Source organism: Monodelphis domestica, chromosome 5 (assembly GCF_027887165.1).
Source record: "Monodelphis domestica isolate mMonDom1 chromosome 5, mMonDom1.pri, whole genome shotgun sequence".
Lineage (NCBI taxonomy): Eukaryota > Metazoa > Chordata > Mammalia > Didelphimorphia > Didelphidae > Monodelphis > Monodelphis domestica.
In genome coordinates, this window is record NC_077231.1 from 16296765 (window position 1) to 16315304 (window position 18540).

Below are 18540 nucleotides of genomic sequence, written 5' to 3' on the forward strand. Positions count from 1 at the left end.
TTAAAAAAAGGTTTGTCCCCTGCCCCCCCTTTCTTAATTACCTGTTGGTGATTCTCTGGAGTTATGTGTTTGGGCATCTAATTTTCTGTTCAGATCTGGTCTTTTCTTTATGAATGTTTGGAAGTCTTTTATTTTATTAAATGACCATACTTTCCACTTCAAGAATATTGTCAGTTTTGCTGAATAGTTGATTCTTGGTTGTAGACTTAGATCTCTTTCCTTCCGGAATATATTCTAAGACTTTCAGTCCTTCAGTGAACGTGCAGCCAGAAACTGTGTTATCCTAACTGTAGTACCATGGTATCTGAATGACTTCTTCTTAGCAGCTTGTAATATTTTTTCCTTCCTTGGTCTTGTAGTTCTTGAATTTGGCTATAACATTCCTGGGTGTTGTCAGTTGGGGATTAAGTACAGGAGGTGATCTGTGAATTCTTTCAATCTCCACTTTTCCCTCTTGCTCTAGGATGTTGGGGCAGTTTTCTTGGATAATTTCCTGTAGAATGTTGTCCAGACTTTTCCTTTTGTCTTGATATTCTAGGAGACCAATGATTCTTAAATTGTCTCTCCTGGGCCTGTTTTCTAAATCTTCCATTTTGTCAGTGAGGTGTTTCATATTTTCTTCAATTTTTTTCATTCTTTTGATTTTGTTTTATAGTTTCCTGTTGCATTGTGAAGTCATTTGCTTCTAGTTGTTGGATTCTAGTTTTTAAAGACTGAATTTCATCCTTGGATTTTTGGTAATCCTTCTCCTTCTGATCTTTCATCTCCTTGGCCTCATTTTCAAGCTGATTAATTTTGGCCTTCAAAACACTATTTTTTGTTTCCAAATGATTTATTTTGCTTTTAAAGTTCTTTTTCCAGTTGTCTTCTGCCTCTCTTAATTGTTTTTTGAATTGGATTTTGAGTTCTTCAAAAGCCTGTGCCCAATTCCCTGGATTTTCTGTGTTTTTTTCTTGGTGTTCCTTGATTCTCTTCTGTTTCATTTGGTCTTCATTTATTGCCTGGATAGAAGGTGTCAATTGTAATTTCTTTTTTCTTTTTCTGTTGTTTACTCATATTTCCCCATATTTCCCCCCTGTAGATGCCTGTAGTCTTGCTCCTCTCATTTTGTGCTGGATCTGGGAGTTTGGGATATTCTGTCCTGAAGGGGCTTCTTCTCTGTTCTTCTGTTTGATCAGGTTAGTCTGATCTTCCCTGACTGACAGCAGAAGCTGAAAAGTAACTGGATTTCCTACCCTGATGTCAGAGTTGCTGCCTGTAGTTTCTTGCAGCCTTTCCCCTTGGAGCTCAGTAAGCAAGGCTCTCAAATCAGTCTGGTGTGTAGGGGTATTGGAGCTTGAGCTTTCCTGACCTCTGAATGCTTATCTGCCTATTGATGAGATTGAGCCAGGATGGAGTTGACCTGCAAAGCTGGCTGTGTCCTGAGGCCAAAACCTCAAGAAAGGGGAGGGAGGCAAGATGGAGAGTCTCAACTGTGACTGGGCTACTTGCTCTGTGTTTCTTCTCCAGCTTCTTCTATGCCACCTGTGTTCTAAGCTTTGAACCTGGCAAGGTTCTCCCTCTGGACTAGTGCCTTTGCATGCCCAGAGATTCTAGCTACCACTGGAGGCTCAGTGCTGAGGGATCCTGAGACCTTCATTCTTCCTTCCCCTTAAACCCATGTGTTCTAGAGTTCAAGATTTTGGGGGGACATACCTTTTAAATTGGCTCCAGGAGGAGGGTTCCCTAGGTCTGTCCTGTTGTTAGATTGGATTTTCAGTCCCCTTGGAGCATTGTGTTTTTGATTGGTGACAAAAGGTTCTAATGGTCTGAACTTTTGCTGCCTCTAAGCCACCATCTTGACTCCACATTCTCTCAATTCTTATTTTGGCTAAAGTTTTAGTAATCACTTTTGGACTCCTTGTTGATGAACAGATTGAAGATTATTAATCAGAACATCACCAATGTGAGTGACTCTAGAGTAGAGCCCAAAGGAGAAAATTGTGAAAGAAACCAGCAGTGTTATATTGGATACCACTGAATATTCCATAATGGCAAACAGGCAGCCAGTAGAAAGAGAGATAGAAAAAAACACTTGAGTATAAAAACTCTTTGTGTTTGTCTCTTATTAGAATGTAAGCACTACATTATGGTACAGTTCGATTTAATTGTTCATATATATATTTATCATTCTGACATTAACTGCATCCATGTTCACACTTCTGAATTTCCTTTGATTAGAAATTCTATTTCTTTTGCATTAAGGTGTAATAGAACTCTATTGCATTAAAAATTCATTTTCTTGTTGTAGGATTATACTTAGTTTTGAAAGACAAGTTCTACCTGATCTCTGTTTTTTTCAAAATATTTTATTCTAATGTATATTCTCCTTCACAGTAGAAACAGCCAGATTCTCCTTGACCTTGATTGTAATTCCTTCATACCTGAAGGATAGATGCCTCTGTTTTTATTCTCTTTTTTCTTTTTATATGGGAGCTCAGCATTTTGGCAGTGACATCCTTGAGGTTCTCATTTGATGTTCCTTTCATAAAGTAATTTAGTTACTTCCAGGTAAACATGGTGGCAGCCTAGACACAGGACTCTTCCTCTCCTCAGCACCCACTGATAGAGACTACCTCAAAAGACAAAAAAAACAATTTTATGAGAATGAAAGGACTCTACAGTAGGGCACAGCATTGAAGGTACATAGGATTTGGGCATTTCCACACTATAAGGGTGTGAAAAAGCTCCCACCAAAATGTAAGCTGATCTACCCTCCCCCACTCCACCTATGGAGTCAGAGTCAGAGCCAACATACACCAGAATCAGTGAGTGAGTGAGTGAGTGAGGGACACCTCTAGAGTGAGTGAGAGGCACCTCTAGGTCCTAGAGAGCTGAGTAAGACCATCAAAGACCTACCCTTGAGAGCAGCTAGATCTGAAACCCCAGCAGGCTGAAGAGCACAGACCGTGGGCATATGTGGGAAGATAGCACAGACAAGGGCAGCAAACAGCAGAAGCTATGGAGATTTAAGAGCTTGCCTCAGGTAAAATCCTTGTTTCTTAACTCTTTGCACAGAGAGCCTGCTCATCTCACTCAGATTTCTGACTAAAAAGGGAAGGAAAACCTACACAGTGATGGCAAATAGTGCCCAGGAACAACAACCTCCCTCCAAGAAAATCAAGAAGAGGATGACCCTGAAAAATGTTTACAGAGGAAAAGCCCAGGCTGCAGAGGAAATAGAAGAGGAAATACAAATAAATGCACCAAAACCTTCCGAAAAATGAAAATTATTCACAAGTGTAAACCTTAAAATTTCTTAGACTTGTGAATGTTGGAAATTTCACCATTGGAAGGTTTCATGCTTGTAGGGAATTTCCTACTGATAGTGGGAACTCTATTGGAATGTGAACCCCATTGGCATGGGAGGTTCCTCCTCCTCCCTTCTTAAGATTACTTTAGGACAGAAACCTTTTGCTGAACAATGGAAAGGGCTTTGACCTATGCTTAAGCATAGAACAGGAAGTTCTTTGAGTCATGATTGATTTTATAATTGATACAATAGAGATACTTGGAATGACGGAATCAGGTCTTGGAACTTCCAATCTCCACCCTGCTCAGGGTAACAGGATTTAGAAAGGGCTGCAGCAAAAGATAAAGATTTAATTATTTGAGAATATGACCTTCAACAGACATGTGCAAAGCCACAGACCTCTGGGCAGTCCTGGGTTAAGCTAGAGCCACCATTGGCACAGGGAAGACATGGACAGTGATTGGTAGATGTGAGAACTGAGGGGAGGGAACTTGGATGGTTTCCTTAAAGATAGCAGGGGCTGAGGACTGAGGGGGGTTGGAGAGGTTTTGTTCTGAGAGGTTGTGCTCTGAGAAACTTGCTCTGAAGGAAGCTGGAAGTGGAGGCCCCTGAGACTGTTTCTCCATTTTGGTCACGTGAGTGATAGGGACTGATCTCTTTTCTTTGCCTCAGCTATCTAAGGGCTTGGGCCTTTTGGCCCAGCCTAATCAGAGGGGGTATTAAGCCCTATTCCCTTCTCTCCTCTCTCTCTCTCTCTCTCTCTCTCTCTCTCTCTCTCTCTCTCTCTCTCTCTCTCTCATACTTTTCTTCCTCCTGTTTGCAATTAAAAACTCCATAAAAGGTTGACTGCTGACTCCTACTTCAGGAGAACCATTACATAACTGTGAAACATTAGTGTCCATGGCAGAAAATCCTCGAGATAATCTCTTGAACACTCCCTTAGATAATGCAGATCTGATTTTATTTACCGATGGTTCCTCTTTTATGAGGGATGGCATACATTACACTGGAGCTGCCGTAGTCTCAGAATTTGCCACTGAATGGTCAGCTTCACTACCTTCTAACATTAGTGCTCAAGGAACAGAAATCATAGCTCTGAAGCAAGCTTGTATAATTGCCAAGGATAAAAAGGCAACAATTTATACGGATTCTAGATATGCTTTTGGCATTTGTCACTCAGTCGGAATGTTATGGCTCCAGAGAGGATTCTTAACCTCATCTGGAAAATCTATAGCTAATGCAGAAATTATTAATGAAGTTCTTTCTGCTCTCCAGCTTCCTGAAGCCCTAGCTGTAGTTCATTGTTCTGCCCATACAGGTGGCACTAACCCTGTCTCTAGAGGAAATGATCGAGCAGATGCCGCTGCAAAGCTAGCAGCCATAGAAGGGCCTGAATTAATTTTAACATTAACAACCACTAATGATTTAAATCTACTACTTTCCTATAATGAAAAGGAAGTGGAAAAGTGGAAACAAAAATTCAAAGCAAAACAGATTAATGGAGTATGGGTGTCATCTGAAGGAAAACCCCTGCTCCCTAGAAGTTTCTATAACCAAATTTGCCAATCTATTCATAAAAATGGTCATTTTGGCACCCAGGGCATTGTGGACTCTGTTAAGAGAGTATGGATAGCCCCTGGTATAACTACCATAGCCTCTAAAGTGGGTTCAGCCTGCTCTACCTGCCAGGCATATAACCAACATGCATTTTGTGGAAAAGCCTTTCGTGGACATCCTCTGGCTTACACACCTTTTAAACATCTACAGATAGATTTCATAACGATGCCAAAGGCTGGACGTTATAAATTTTGTCTAGTAATTGTAGATCAACTAATCAGATGGCCGGAAGCATTTCCTGTGACCCAAGCCACAGCAGATTTTGTTGCAAAGATACTTTTAAAGGAAATTATTCCCCGTTTTGGCCTGCCAGCACATATTGATTCCAATAGGGGGAGTCATTTTACTGATTCTGTTCTAAATCAGATATATTCTTGCTTGGGAATAACTCCCAAATTTCATGTTCCATATCATCCCCAGAGCTCAGGCCAAGTAGAGTGGATGAACAAAGAACTTAAAACTATGATTGGCAAATGCATACACTGAGACCCATTTAAAATGGCCTGAAATTCTCCCTCTGGCCCTATTTTATCTTAGAAGCAGGCCTAGAGGAGATTTACATATTTCACCATTTGAGATGCTTTTTGGACATCTGCCTATACAGGCTAAGCCTTTCTCCCTGGCATATACCTCACTATTAGGAGGAGATATTACTATTGCTTCCTATATACAGGACTTATAGCACAAACTACGTGAACTTCATGAATCTGGAGCTGCAGTACAAGCTGGACCACTAGACTTTTCTCTGCATGCCCTGAATCCAGGAGATAAAGTTTATATTGAGAATTTCAAGCATACTGGAGCAACTCAGCTTTCGTGGGAAGGACCATTCCAAATATTGTTAACTACTCCAACATCCATAAAGATTGGAGAAAAGGACTCTTGGATTCACTGCTCACATGTGAAGAAAGCATCTTCTGCTGAGACTGATTGACTGAAACCTATCGCATGCATTGGAGATAATAATCCTTGGACAAGTGGATGCTGTTTTTTATTTTTTAGAACATATTGAATTACTGATTTTTTTCCTTATTTTATTATTTATTTTCTTTATTTTGATTAGAATATTTTATTTTTTCTCATTTTTGTACTGAAGGTACACATAATTAATATTAATATTTTTTCCTGCAGTAATAGAAGTTAATATATATTCTGGCTATAATGCCAATATATACCTAAAAGCTTTAAACTATGGGAACCTGTCATTTATTGATAAAATATTATAGGACTGTGATTAATGTTTATGTATGATTCCAGAAAAAGGGATAAAAAACAAGGAGCACAGACATAACCTGAATAGTGCCAAAAAGAACACACATGAAATACTAATGTGAGACTCAAGGTTGCGACTCTTGACATATGTTAAGTAGTAGGACTTCCTTGTATCTACATTCTTTATGAAGTACTCAGACAAGTACAAAGTTTGACTATCATGCTGGCTCCCTATATCCCTGAGAATGACAAAAAAATCAGATGAGGGAATGATGCTTCCCTATCAAAATACAATTCTAATTCTTTTCTTCTTATATTATGGCAATTTCCTGTAGTCTTGGCTGCAAATGGCTAAATGACATATTACTGCATTCTGTCCTACAGACTTGTGGGATAGAAATTACTTTATATTGAACCTATACAAGGGCCTATTTTGAATTTTTCCTTATGTTTTTGATTATTTTTCTCTTCTTTTGATAATTGACTCATACACCCCCATAACTCAACATTGCATTCTGAGTTGAACTGAATGTTTTTTAACACCTACTTAAGGGGGATTGTATTTTAATTTAAAACCTAAGAATTTTCAAATTTTGAATTTTTTGTTTGAGATTGTATTTTTATAAAAATCCAAGAATTTTGATTTTTTGTTTAAGATTGTACTTTTATAAAAATTCAATATTTTGATTTTGTTTGAGAAAAGATCTTCAAGAAAGAAGCTTGAAACTTTTATATCCAGAGAATGAACTGTTGCAGAAAGATGCAGGAAAACCTACACTTCATCAAGAAGATCAAGAATGAACTTTGGATGTGATTGATTGAACTGAACTTTGATTGAACATTTATTGTAAATGTACACATTTATGCCAAAAGGGACTGTCCCTAATTTGGCTTTCTGTCAATGCGCCTAGCAAAACATTGGTTTTGCTTTCTTTTCTTTTCTATTTCCTCCCTCACTATTCTAATTCCTCTTAGAAATTTGAATATCGTGTATATCTATAGTTAGAAGTGCATTTAGGATTACAAATTGATTATGTTAAATGATCAATGGGGAGACTAGTCTCCCAATGATCATCAGGGGGGATTGTAAATCTTGAAATTTTTCAGACTTGTGAATGTTAAAAATTTCCATATTGAGGAATCCTCCATTGGGACAAATTCCCTACTGGGAAACATTCCCCATTCTGATGTGAGAACTCGCCAGGATCAGAAATGGGAGGACCTCTACTCCACCCATACTTAAGACTGCTTTAGGGGAGAAAACTCCTTGCTAAACAATGAAAGTACTTGGACCCATGCTTATAATAAGGCAAGGAGTTCTTTGAGCCATGCCTGTTTTTTAGAATTGATACAATGAGATGCTAGGTACCTAAAAGAGTCAGGCAAGTTTTCTCTTAATGAGATTAGTTGACTCAGCTGTGTTTTCACTGTTTCAGACTTACTGAGGAGATTAGTTGACACAGTAGCATTTTTCTGGTTCAGACTTACTGAAGAGATTAGTCGACTTAGCAGGAATTCAGATGGGCAGTCCTTTGGAAAACCTCTACAGTGTAAGGACTTAGGGGAGGTGACATAGGAGAAAAACCACTATATAAGAAAAAGCAGAATCTCTTGAGGAAAAAAAATCCTTTTGGAGGATCTCTGATGAGGATCGCTTGGGAAGAATCTCTTGAGAGAGGCTCTGGAGAAGGGAAGCTCTTGGAGGACAATCTCTAAGGAGGTCTCGCTGGAGCTCCTCTGAGGGGACTCTGTCCCTCTGGAGGCTCTGGAGAGAGGCCCTTTGGAACAGTCTCTGGCTGGAAGGTTCTTTAAGGAGGACTCTGGATGGAACTCTCTCTGGTGAAGTCAGCTGAGATGGAGCTGGCCTGGTGTCACTAGAATCCTTGCTTAGACAGACCTTGTGGTGAGTGTTAAAAGACTGACTGACTGATCTCTCTCTCTTAAGACTCAGGTCTAGGCCATGTTGGCTTAAGGCCCTTCATACTTATTTCCTTTTTCTCTCTTTCTCTCTTTTCTTTAATTCCACATTTGTATTAATTAAAAATCTCTATAAAACCCAGTTGACTTGGGTATTTGAATAATTGGTAATATTTCCCTGGTGTCCACCTTATATTTGATTTAAAAACCAAGACACTGTAGTGAAACATATTTTCTGTGGTCATATTAACTCACCCTCTCTTATATCTATCACAATTTATATCTTCCACCATTTTAACTCACTACAGTTTACAACATCACTCTTTTAACTGTTACAGTTTAAGGCAAACAACCATTTTAAATCTAACAAAGGAAAATGATAAATTTTGAAGGGAATATGGAAAATAGGAACACTGATGCACTGTAGTTGGAATGATGAACTGATACAACTAATACATTCTAGAGCTCAATATGGAACCAACCCCCAGGGCTATAAAACTGAATAACTCTTTTATCCAGAAATACCACTAATGAATATATCCCAATGAGATCAGAAATAGCGGGAAAGGACCTACTTGTACAAAAATATTTTTAGCAGCTCTTTATCTAGTGACAATGATTGAACAAACTTTGGTATATGGTTTTAATGGAAAAGTATTGTACCTTGAGAAATGATGAGCAGGATAAGTTTAGAACAGTCTAGAAAGACTTCTACAAACAGAGGCAAAGTTAAATGGACAGAATCTAGAGAACAGTATATGCAGCAACAGAAATATTGTATGATGAACAGCTGTGAATGACTAACCTATTAACAGCAAAACAAAGTTCTGGGTTTACCCCAAGGGACTTGTGATAAAAAAAGGGGGTTAATGACAGCCAAAGAAGAAAGTATTGGAATCTGAACACAGATCAAAGCATACCACCCTTCACTTTATTTCCTCCATGAGTTTTTTAATGCATATTTTGTGTGTCTTCAGTCAAAAAATGGGAACTATATATTATATGAAAGCACTGAGAAAAGCTATATTGGACTATTTTCTTCCTCAGGGAAGGGGAAAAGGAGGGAAAGAGAGAATCTGAATTGTAGATTGTCAGAAAACAGTTGTCAAAAATTGTTTGCATGTATAATCTAGAATTTCTAAATCTAAAAAAATCTTAAAATCCACTTAAAAAGAATGCATTAAGGCAGAGTCAAGATGGCGGCTTAGTAGTAGCAAAAGTTCAGACCTACGAAAACCCTTCCTTACCAATCACAAACTGAATGCTCCTAGGGGACTGAAATTCAAACTTAACAACAGGACAGAGGCAGGGAACCCTCCTTCTGGACTCAAATAAAAAGGTACACCCCCCAAAACCCGGAATCTGAGAACACTTGGGTCTAAGGTGAAGGCAGAAAGAAGGTCCCAGTACCCCTCCCCCCCTACCCAGAGCACTGAGCTCCCAGCAGTAGCGGGAACCTCTGGGTGGGCAAAGGTTCTCGTTTGGAGGGTCTACCTTGTGAGCAGCGGGCCGCCAGACTCAGAGCATCCAGTATGGACAGTGGGGAGGAAGCCAGGGAGAGACCAGGTCCATGGCTGGATCCTTCCATCTGGCTCCAGTCTCACCAGGAGTTTATTGCCTTGGGGCACATCCAGACCAATCCAGTTGAACTTAGTCCCATCAGGACTCCTCAGAGCTCAGGGAATCCAGGACCCCTCCCACCCCCCCAGAGTGCAGGGCCTCCGGCAAAGATCTGAGTTGGCAAAGGCTTTGGGGAACCTTGCGGACAGCGGAGAAGCAGCTGGAAAGAACTGGAGAGAGCCTGGGCAGCCCAGCCTTCCAGAAGTCTTTGGCCTCAGAGCACATACAGCCCAACCCAGTTGAACTTAAATGGATCAAAAGCCTCCAGAGGACAGGGAAGTTAGCATTCCTCCCCTAGAGACTGTACCAAGAGATCTGACAAAGCTCCAAGAGGGGAGACTGACAGCACCAAAACAAAAAAAAAATGAGAGGAGCAAGAGCACAGACAAATACAGGGAGCGAAGAAGGGGGAAAACTTGAGCAAACAACAGAAAAAGAAGAAAGAAATTACAATAGGCAGCTTCTGCACAGGTAATGAGCAAAGAGCAAATGAAACATAGGGGGAGGGATCAGCAAAGGAAAAATCAGAAATCCCAGCAAATTGGATAAAGGCTTTGGAAGAACTCAAAATGCAATTCAACACACAAATAAGAGAGGCTGAAGACAGTTGGGAAAAGAACTTAAAAACTAAGATAAGTCATTTGGAAACAGAGGCACTTGAACTAAAACAAGAAAATAGTGTCTTGAAAGCCAAAATCAACCAGCTGGAAAATGAGGCAAAGGAGAAGAAAGATGAGGCAAAGCAGATGAAAGATGAGGTGAAGAAGATTAAAGATGAGAAAGAGGAGATGAAAGACGAGGTAAAGAATATGAAATATGACCTCCAAAGAAAATCAGACCAAAAGGAAAAGGATGACCAAAAAGCCAAAGATGAAATCCAGTCTTTAAAAACCAGAATACAACTAGAATCAAGTGACCTCACAAGGCAGCAGGACACTATAAAACAAAACCAAAAGAATGAAAAAATTGAGGAAAATATGAAGCATCTCATTCACAAAACATAGGATTTAGGAAATCATTCAAGGAGAGACAATTTAAGAGTCATTGGTCTCCTAGAATATCAAGACAAAAGAAAAAGCCTGGACATTATATTACAGGAAATTATTAAAGAAAACTGCCCCAATATCCTAGAACAAGAGGGAAAAGTAGAGATTGAAAGAATCCACAGATCACCTCTTGTACTTAATCCCCAACTGACAACACCCAGGAATGTTATAGCCAAATTCAAGAACTATCACACCAAAGAAAAGATATTACAAGGTGCCAAGAAGAAGTCATTCAGATACCAGGGGTGGAGGGGATATGACTGAGGAGAGACTCTAAATGAACAGTCTAATGCAGATACCAACAACATGGAAATGGGTTTGAATCAAGAACACATGTGATACCCAGTGGAATTGTGCGTCGGTTATGGAAGAGGTGGGGGGGGGGGGAGAGGAAAGGAAAATGATCTTTGTTTTCAATGAATAATGTTTGGAAATGACCAAATAAAATAATGTTTAAAAAATAGAATGCATTAAAAAAAAGAAAAAAATTAGAGAAGTAAAATATTTTTTAAAAGAATACCTGGAAGAAATTGATTAGAATGGCAAATTAAAAAATGGGAAAAGAAATTAGTTATGTAAGAAAATTATGAAAAGACAATTAAAAGCCTGGCAAAAGAGGCAGAAAAATTCACTAAAGTATTCCTTAAAATGGAGAATTGGCCAAAAGGAAAAATGATACAAAAGCTCACAGAAGAAAATAATTTATTAAACATTAAAACTAGCTAAGTGAAAGATAATGATTTGACAAGACATCAAAAAACATAAAATATCAAAAGAATGAAAACAGATAAGAAATTGTAAAACTATCTCATAGAAATACAAGTGACCTAGAAATTAAATAAAGGAGCTATAATTTAAAAATTATTAGACTGCCTGAAGTCCATGATCAAAGAAGGAACATAGACATTATATTTCAAGAAATTATGCAGGAAAAGTGACCAGATATCTTAGAGCCAGAAGGTGACACAAAAATGGAAAGAATTCATTGGTTGCCTCTTGAAAGAGATCCCCAAATGAAAACTCCCAAGAATATCATATACAAATTCTAGATATCCCAGTTCAAGAAGAACAAGCCATTAAAAAATCATTTCAAAATCATAGAGTACACAGAAAGTAAAATGTTGTGGAATAATCCAATATTACTAGTAGCAATGTAACAATCCAGGATACGCCTAAAATAAAAAGGACTTATGAGACAGAATCTATCCAAATTGAGAGAAATAACAACAGGAGTAGAAATGCAAAAGAAAAATATATGACACACTTATTACATGTATATATGGGTATGTGATTTGGGGTGTAGGCTTTAAAAGATTGCTCTATAGCAAAAATTAATAATATGGAAATAGATATCAAGTGACAACATTTAGACAACCCAGTGGAATTATTTGTTTGCTCTGGTATGGGGGACAGAAGAGGGGAAGAAAAGAAAATGAATCAGGGAAACATGGAAAAATCTTTAAAAATAAATTTTAAAAATAAATACACAATTACAAATTTAAAAAAATTAAAGTAAAAATCATAGAGCCACAATGAGGATCACATAAGATTTAGTAACTTCCATGCTAAAGGAGTGGAGGGCTTAGAATACAATGTTCCTGAAAGTACGGGAAGTAGAATACCAACTAAGAATCACCTCCACAGAAAAAATGGATATAATATTTCACTGGGAAAATGTATATTTAATGAAATAGAGGACTAAATCTGAGCTGAATAAAAAATATAGCATTCAAACACATGATTCAAGAAAAATATAAAAAGATAAGCATGAAAGAGAAATCATTAGGGATTCAATGATGTAAAAATGTTTACATTTGTATATGAGAACATGATAATCATAACTCTTAAGAACTTTATCATTATTAGAACAGTTGGAAGGGTTTTCAATAGAGGGGTTGTAAGTTGATTATGCTGAGATGATATGAAAACTAAATGAAAGGATAAGAAGGAGATGAGGGAAGGAAGAGGTAAAATGGGGGAAATTATTTCACATAAGAGACAAGGAAGAGTTTTCACCATGGATGGGAAAATGTAAGTTGGGAGAGGTAGGCAATGTTTGAACTTCACTCTTTATGGAATTGGTTCAATATATATGTACACACAGCTGGATATAGAAATCATTCTTACCAAATAAAGAAACATGATAAGGAAATAAAATAAAAGGAAGAGGGAAGGATAGAATGGTGGTCAGAAGCAAAACAGAATTTTTCAGAGGACTCAAAAAAAGAGAGATGGATAAACAGAAGAAAGTAAGATTGAAGGAAATACAGAGTTAAGAATCATAACTGAGAATCTTAACTGTCAATGAGAATAGGATGATCTCATCCATAAAATGGAAGTAGATAGCAAAATCCAATAGAAACCAGAACCCTACAATATGCTGTTTACAAGAAACACACTTGAAACAGAAAGGCACCCAGAAAATTAAAATAAGGTACTGGGTCGAAATCTATTGTGTTTTTGTGCATGCAAAAATGATAAGGGTAGTAATCATGATCACAAACAAAGAAAAAGCAAAAATAGATCTAATTGAAAGAGAGGAAGGAAACTATATTTGCTAAAAATTACCATAGACAATGAAATAATATCTATGCAATATATATATATACACACACACACACACACCAAATGGCAGAGCATCCAAATTCTTAAAGGAAAAGTTAAATTAATTAAAAGAGGAAATGGACAATAAAACTATTTTAATGAATGTCCTCAACTCTCCCTTCTCATAACTAGATAATTCTGGCCATAAATTAGTACAAAAGAAGTTAAAGAGGAAGATATAGTTTTAGAAAAGGTAAATATGATAGTCTTCTGGGGAAAATGAATGGAAATAGAAAGGAGTATATTCTTCTCAACTATACATAGTATCTTCACCAAAACTGACTAAATGCCTAAAGGTCATGTATTAGGACCAAATGGGTATGTATCATAATCATAGTTATATAACAATTACATTAGGGAAACATGGAAAATTTACCTGTCAAATATATGGATAAAGGAAGACTTTATGACTAAAAAAGAGATAGAGAAGATCACAGAAGATAGACAGTTTTGGTTACATGAAGTTAAAAAAGCCTTGCACAAATAAAAGTAATCAAGCCAAAATTAGAAGTAGGAAACCAGAAGAGAAATTTTAGAACTAGTTTCTCTGCTAAAGGTATCATTTCTCAAATATATAGGGAAATGAATCAAATTTATAAAATGAGAAGTATTTCCCAAATGATAAATGATCAAAGGATATGAACAGGCAGTTTTTGGAAGAAGAAATCAAAGCTATCTATAGTCATATAAAAATGCTCTCAATCACCTTTGATTAGTGAAATTTAATTTCATTAATTTATGTAGCATCCCAAGCATATTCACATCTATGAATCATAAATAACTGTATGGCTACTGTGTCTCCAAGCACAAGGTTTTACCAATAAGGTTTGTGAATGTAACCTTGAAATGGCCATGCGGCCCTTGCCTAAGACAAACTCATTAACATGGCTTGGAGTACTCGGGGAAAGCGGGGATTGAAATCTACACGCCCAAAGGTGTTCCCTCTACCTTGCCACCCAATCTTAATTGTCTATACTCGGTGATGTGATGGCTACGTGATTGGAAACACCTCCTTGCTTCCTCAACAATAAAAGCAAAGGCAACTCCTTTGAACTTCCTCTTGGATCTTCAGTCTTCTCTAGCAATCTCTCTGTCTCCCTCTCTCTCTAAAGCCTCTCCCGAGGCTATGGCCCTTGTCGGCTTACATTCTCCACCTTCATCTTCTCCTCCACCTCGTGTTCCATTGATCCTCATATTTTCCTCCCAAGGGGAAAGTCATAGGGGTTGCCTGCCCTATTCAAACACTGACTTGCCGTGTCTTTCATTCTCCACCCTGGTTCTCAGTTCCCTATCTCTCCTCGGGTCCCATCACGAAGGTGAGCCCCTTCCATTGTGGGACCCTGCTGGTCAGGGAAATACTTAAGGAACACCCCACACTTGGCACCCCGGAATTGGGAGCGAAAATCCTTTGTCACAGGCATTCAAGCGCATGCAACTCGAGGAGTGATCACGGAGGTACGGAATCACAAAGACGTGACCCCCAGGTGACCTCTGAGGGTAAGAAACGTCTTTTACTTCAATTTCTTATTCAAGGAATTATTTAGAACCACGGGTCAATCAGCCTCATCATATACCTGTCACCTTAGACGGTTAATGTCTCTAATTGAACAGAAAGGTAATAAGATCTCGGAAGCATTGCTTAAGTGGGCACTGAAAAGCAAAGCCTGAATTCCCAGCAAGGGGAATTCTCAAAGTGCAGCTATGGGATCTGATTGGTAAAAGAAAAAATGAGACAGTGTCAGAAAGAAAGACAGAAAATATCACAAGTCCATTGGAATACCTGGGAGATTATAAGAATGGCCTTGATGGCACAGTCTGTGCAGATTTTAGGCATTAAAGAGGAAAATTCATCACAGGGGCTGGAAAGCAAAGCCTCAATCTAACCCTTATTCTCAATGCTGGAAGCCTCTCAAAAGCGAGCCAGCTGAGGTCTCCATGTCTCCTCCAACTGTGGAGGAAAGAGCCTCTGCTCTAACCTATCGCTTAGGGCAGATGGCCGAGAGAGCGCAATTGGCAAGTCTAACACTTTCTCCTAATCTTTTCACTATGGACGATACCATTCTAAAAAGCCGGGAAGCCATAACGTTCCATGCATTTGGCTCACTGCTCCCTCCTCTATCTTTTAAAATGTGGGAAATGAGGCAAAGGGCGTTAAACGCAAAGCCATTTCAGCATCCCGATTATAAGGTAGAAGAATCTTTCCAAATGCAAGAGGAAGTCCCTTCCTCGGAAGCTTTCAGCTTTCTCCAGCCACCTTCATCCTTTAAGGCTTCTTGTCTTGTGCACCCTCCCCCGCAGAACTCTGCAAGCCAAAACAGCATTAAGGAGCCTACAGATAGCCCCCTGCAAATAAGAAGCAGGATTTCTAGCTTGTGCTACAACCTGCAAAACCATTGGAAGCTCTCACCATTATAGAGCTGATTAAAACTCTTTAGCAGCAAATTTTATACCAGATGATTGGAAATTAAGAAAAGTATTACCTGCTGTTAAGAGCACATGGATTCTGATTAAAGTGCTACATTAAACAAGGAGGATTGACTTATCTCTCAGTCTTTTGCCCTTCTTTTCACTAAAGATACTAACAATATGCTGAAATCCCTTCCTTCAAATGACTGATCTATCCTTACTATCTCTCCCCTGTCAGTTGCTGCAGAAACAGACAGAAATATTCTATGTCAACCTCTGCCTCTACCTGTGCTTAATGTAGTATCATGACCATTTAATATTTACAGAAATAAGCAGGTAGAAATGTTTCTTCTATAAAACTTAGAAATGATTCCAATAGTACAGAAGTTTAATTCAGCCTATGGCCATTGAAATCCTGACTCCTCTAGAAATCCAAAGCAGAGTATCAAGCTTCTAGCTAAAGCATAGGGGGCTAGAGAAGACTAAAACCTACAAGTCCTAGAATCAAACCATTCTTATCAATTAAATATGTCTATCGCAAGAAATGTCTTTACTTAAACATTGCTTATTGCAAAACTGAGGCAAGAAAAAAGCCAAAAATCATAACTGTGTTATCTACCAGAAGTTAACTAGCACAAGTAAATTGTGAAAGCTTAATGAGCAATGCTTAAACTTAGAGCAAACCTTTCATCACTTTGGGCTACTAGCGTAAGGTTAAAAAGTGCTGTGAGGAGACGATCCTTCACATAAGGACTATAAGATCGTATCAAAGCATGAAAACTATTCCTTAAGAACTTAAAGGAAGAACAGTTTAAAAAGGAGAGCACGTGTGTGCCTTACCTAGAAAGCAAACAGACATTTTGCTCTCAAGAGGACAACCAGAGCAAAAAGACTTTCTTATCAGCAAACCTCTCCACCAGTTTAGCATTTCTAAAAGGAACAGGCCTTTTGAAGCAGGACCAGAGAAGGCAGGAGGACTATTATTTAAATGTAAAGGTATAAACCTGTTATGTCTTTCAAACAGATCTTTGCTAAGAGATGGTATTATTATGAAACAAAATTTAAAAATTGAATTGTCTTAATTTGGATTGGACATGACAAAATTACACAGGAAGGTCTAATTGTATCTGTTAAAAGCCAAAGTTTTAAAGTTAAACATCTTTCTCTGATGCTACAAGAGATATTTTATCTGTAATAATATTTTAAAATGAATTAGTGTATAACTGTAGGCTAAATAGCAAGGTATAAACACTATTTTTTCAAGGCTTTCAGTGGTAAATCCACATGGACTCTTGCAACCATGTGACTCACTGCTACAACTATTTGGATCTGGAAAGGAAACTTAATCAAGCAGTTTCACAAATTGATCCTACTACATGGAGGGCAATAAGCCTACACCTCAGGTTACAAGTTTTTATGATAAGTATTGAATATTATCAAAAGCAAAATTAATAATCAGTGCAAATTTTTAATTGACTAGCATCAATTGGCATATGCTTTGGAGAAATTTCTAATATATTCAAATTTTAAAGATGTAGGAATCATTAAATTTTTAAACAGGACACAAGGTCAACAAGGATAAAAATTAGCAGCCATTATTTAAAAACCTGTATATAGTTCAAATTGTATGTAAAGCACATTATTTCAACTTTATCCAAAAAGCAAATTAATTAGAATTACTCAATCTCAAAATAATATAGCATCAATTCTAAATATGAGACACATTCTCAGCATTGCAAGGCATCAGAGTAAAAACAGTGCTAGAAAGATTCAAATTGTTAATCAGTAGTTAATTATTAAGGTTATTAATTAATTTGTTAACCAGTAACAGTGACTTATGTGTGGTTTAGAATTGGCAACACTACCACTTATTCAAATTGCATATATCAATCCTGATCATTATTGCAGTCTAAAACCAATTCCTAGTATACAAGCTCAAATATTACTTGCACCAGGTGGTCCATTTTGGCAACAGAATTTTGTAAAACTCATAGGCAAAATTGATAATTCCATTCATATTATCAACATCTTTTCAGTCATGAATTTAAATCTGATAGTTTAAAAATAATAACATCACTGCAATTGCTGTGCTTACATTTACTGCATCTATTTAGAATATAGCAGATATTGATGCATGCACAGTATAAGTTTATACAAAAGCAAAAGTTACATGCAGATAGGCTAATGCTTAAGATCACAGCACAAGCTGGTAAAATCAAATGTGATTTATGGTATAATGTTTTTATGATTTGGTTTAAAACATGAATATTAAACATCTATGTAGGCCATATTCCAAAGCCAAGGTGAAATCATTATCAAAGGCAAATGGCCTTGAGGACACTGCTTTGGGCAGACACAGATCACTTGCACTCTCTGACACATCAGAGTGCCAAGTCCAGTATTCCTCAATATTTTATGCACACAAGTGAAATTACCTACCAGTGCAAAATCTTGTGAATGTTATCATGTCACTCATGCACTTCAAACAGGTGTCTGAACTGAACATTGTGGACTAAGGGAGACATTACAACATGCTCCTGTGGTAAAAAATTTAAAAGCTAAAACATGATGGGAGATAATCACTCTCCTGATGTATAGAATTAAGCTCAAAATGATAGAGTATGCAAAGTTATTACAGATCTTTTAAATAATTGGGCATATCTAACTATTCCAAAACAATTTTGGAGTAACAGTGCTTGTAACAGCAATACATAGGCTGAATGGGATAATCCATGGCTTAAATGCAAGCAATTTCAAAAGGGCTCAAAGGAATTGATAAGCCCCAAACTCCAAACACAAGAAGGATATATTCTCAGCCACTTTCTA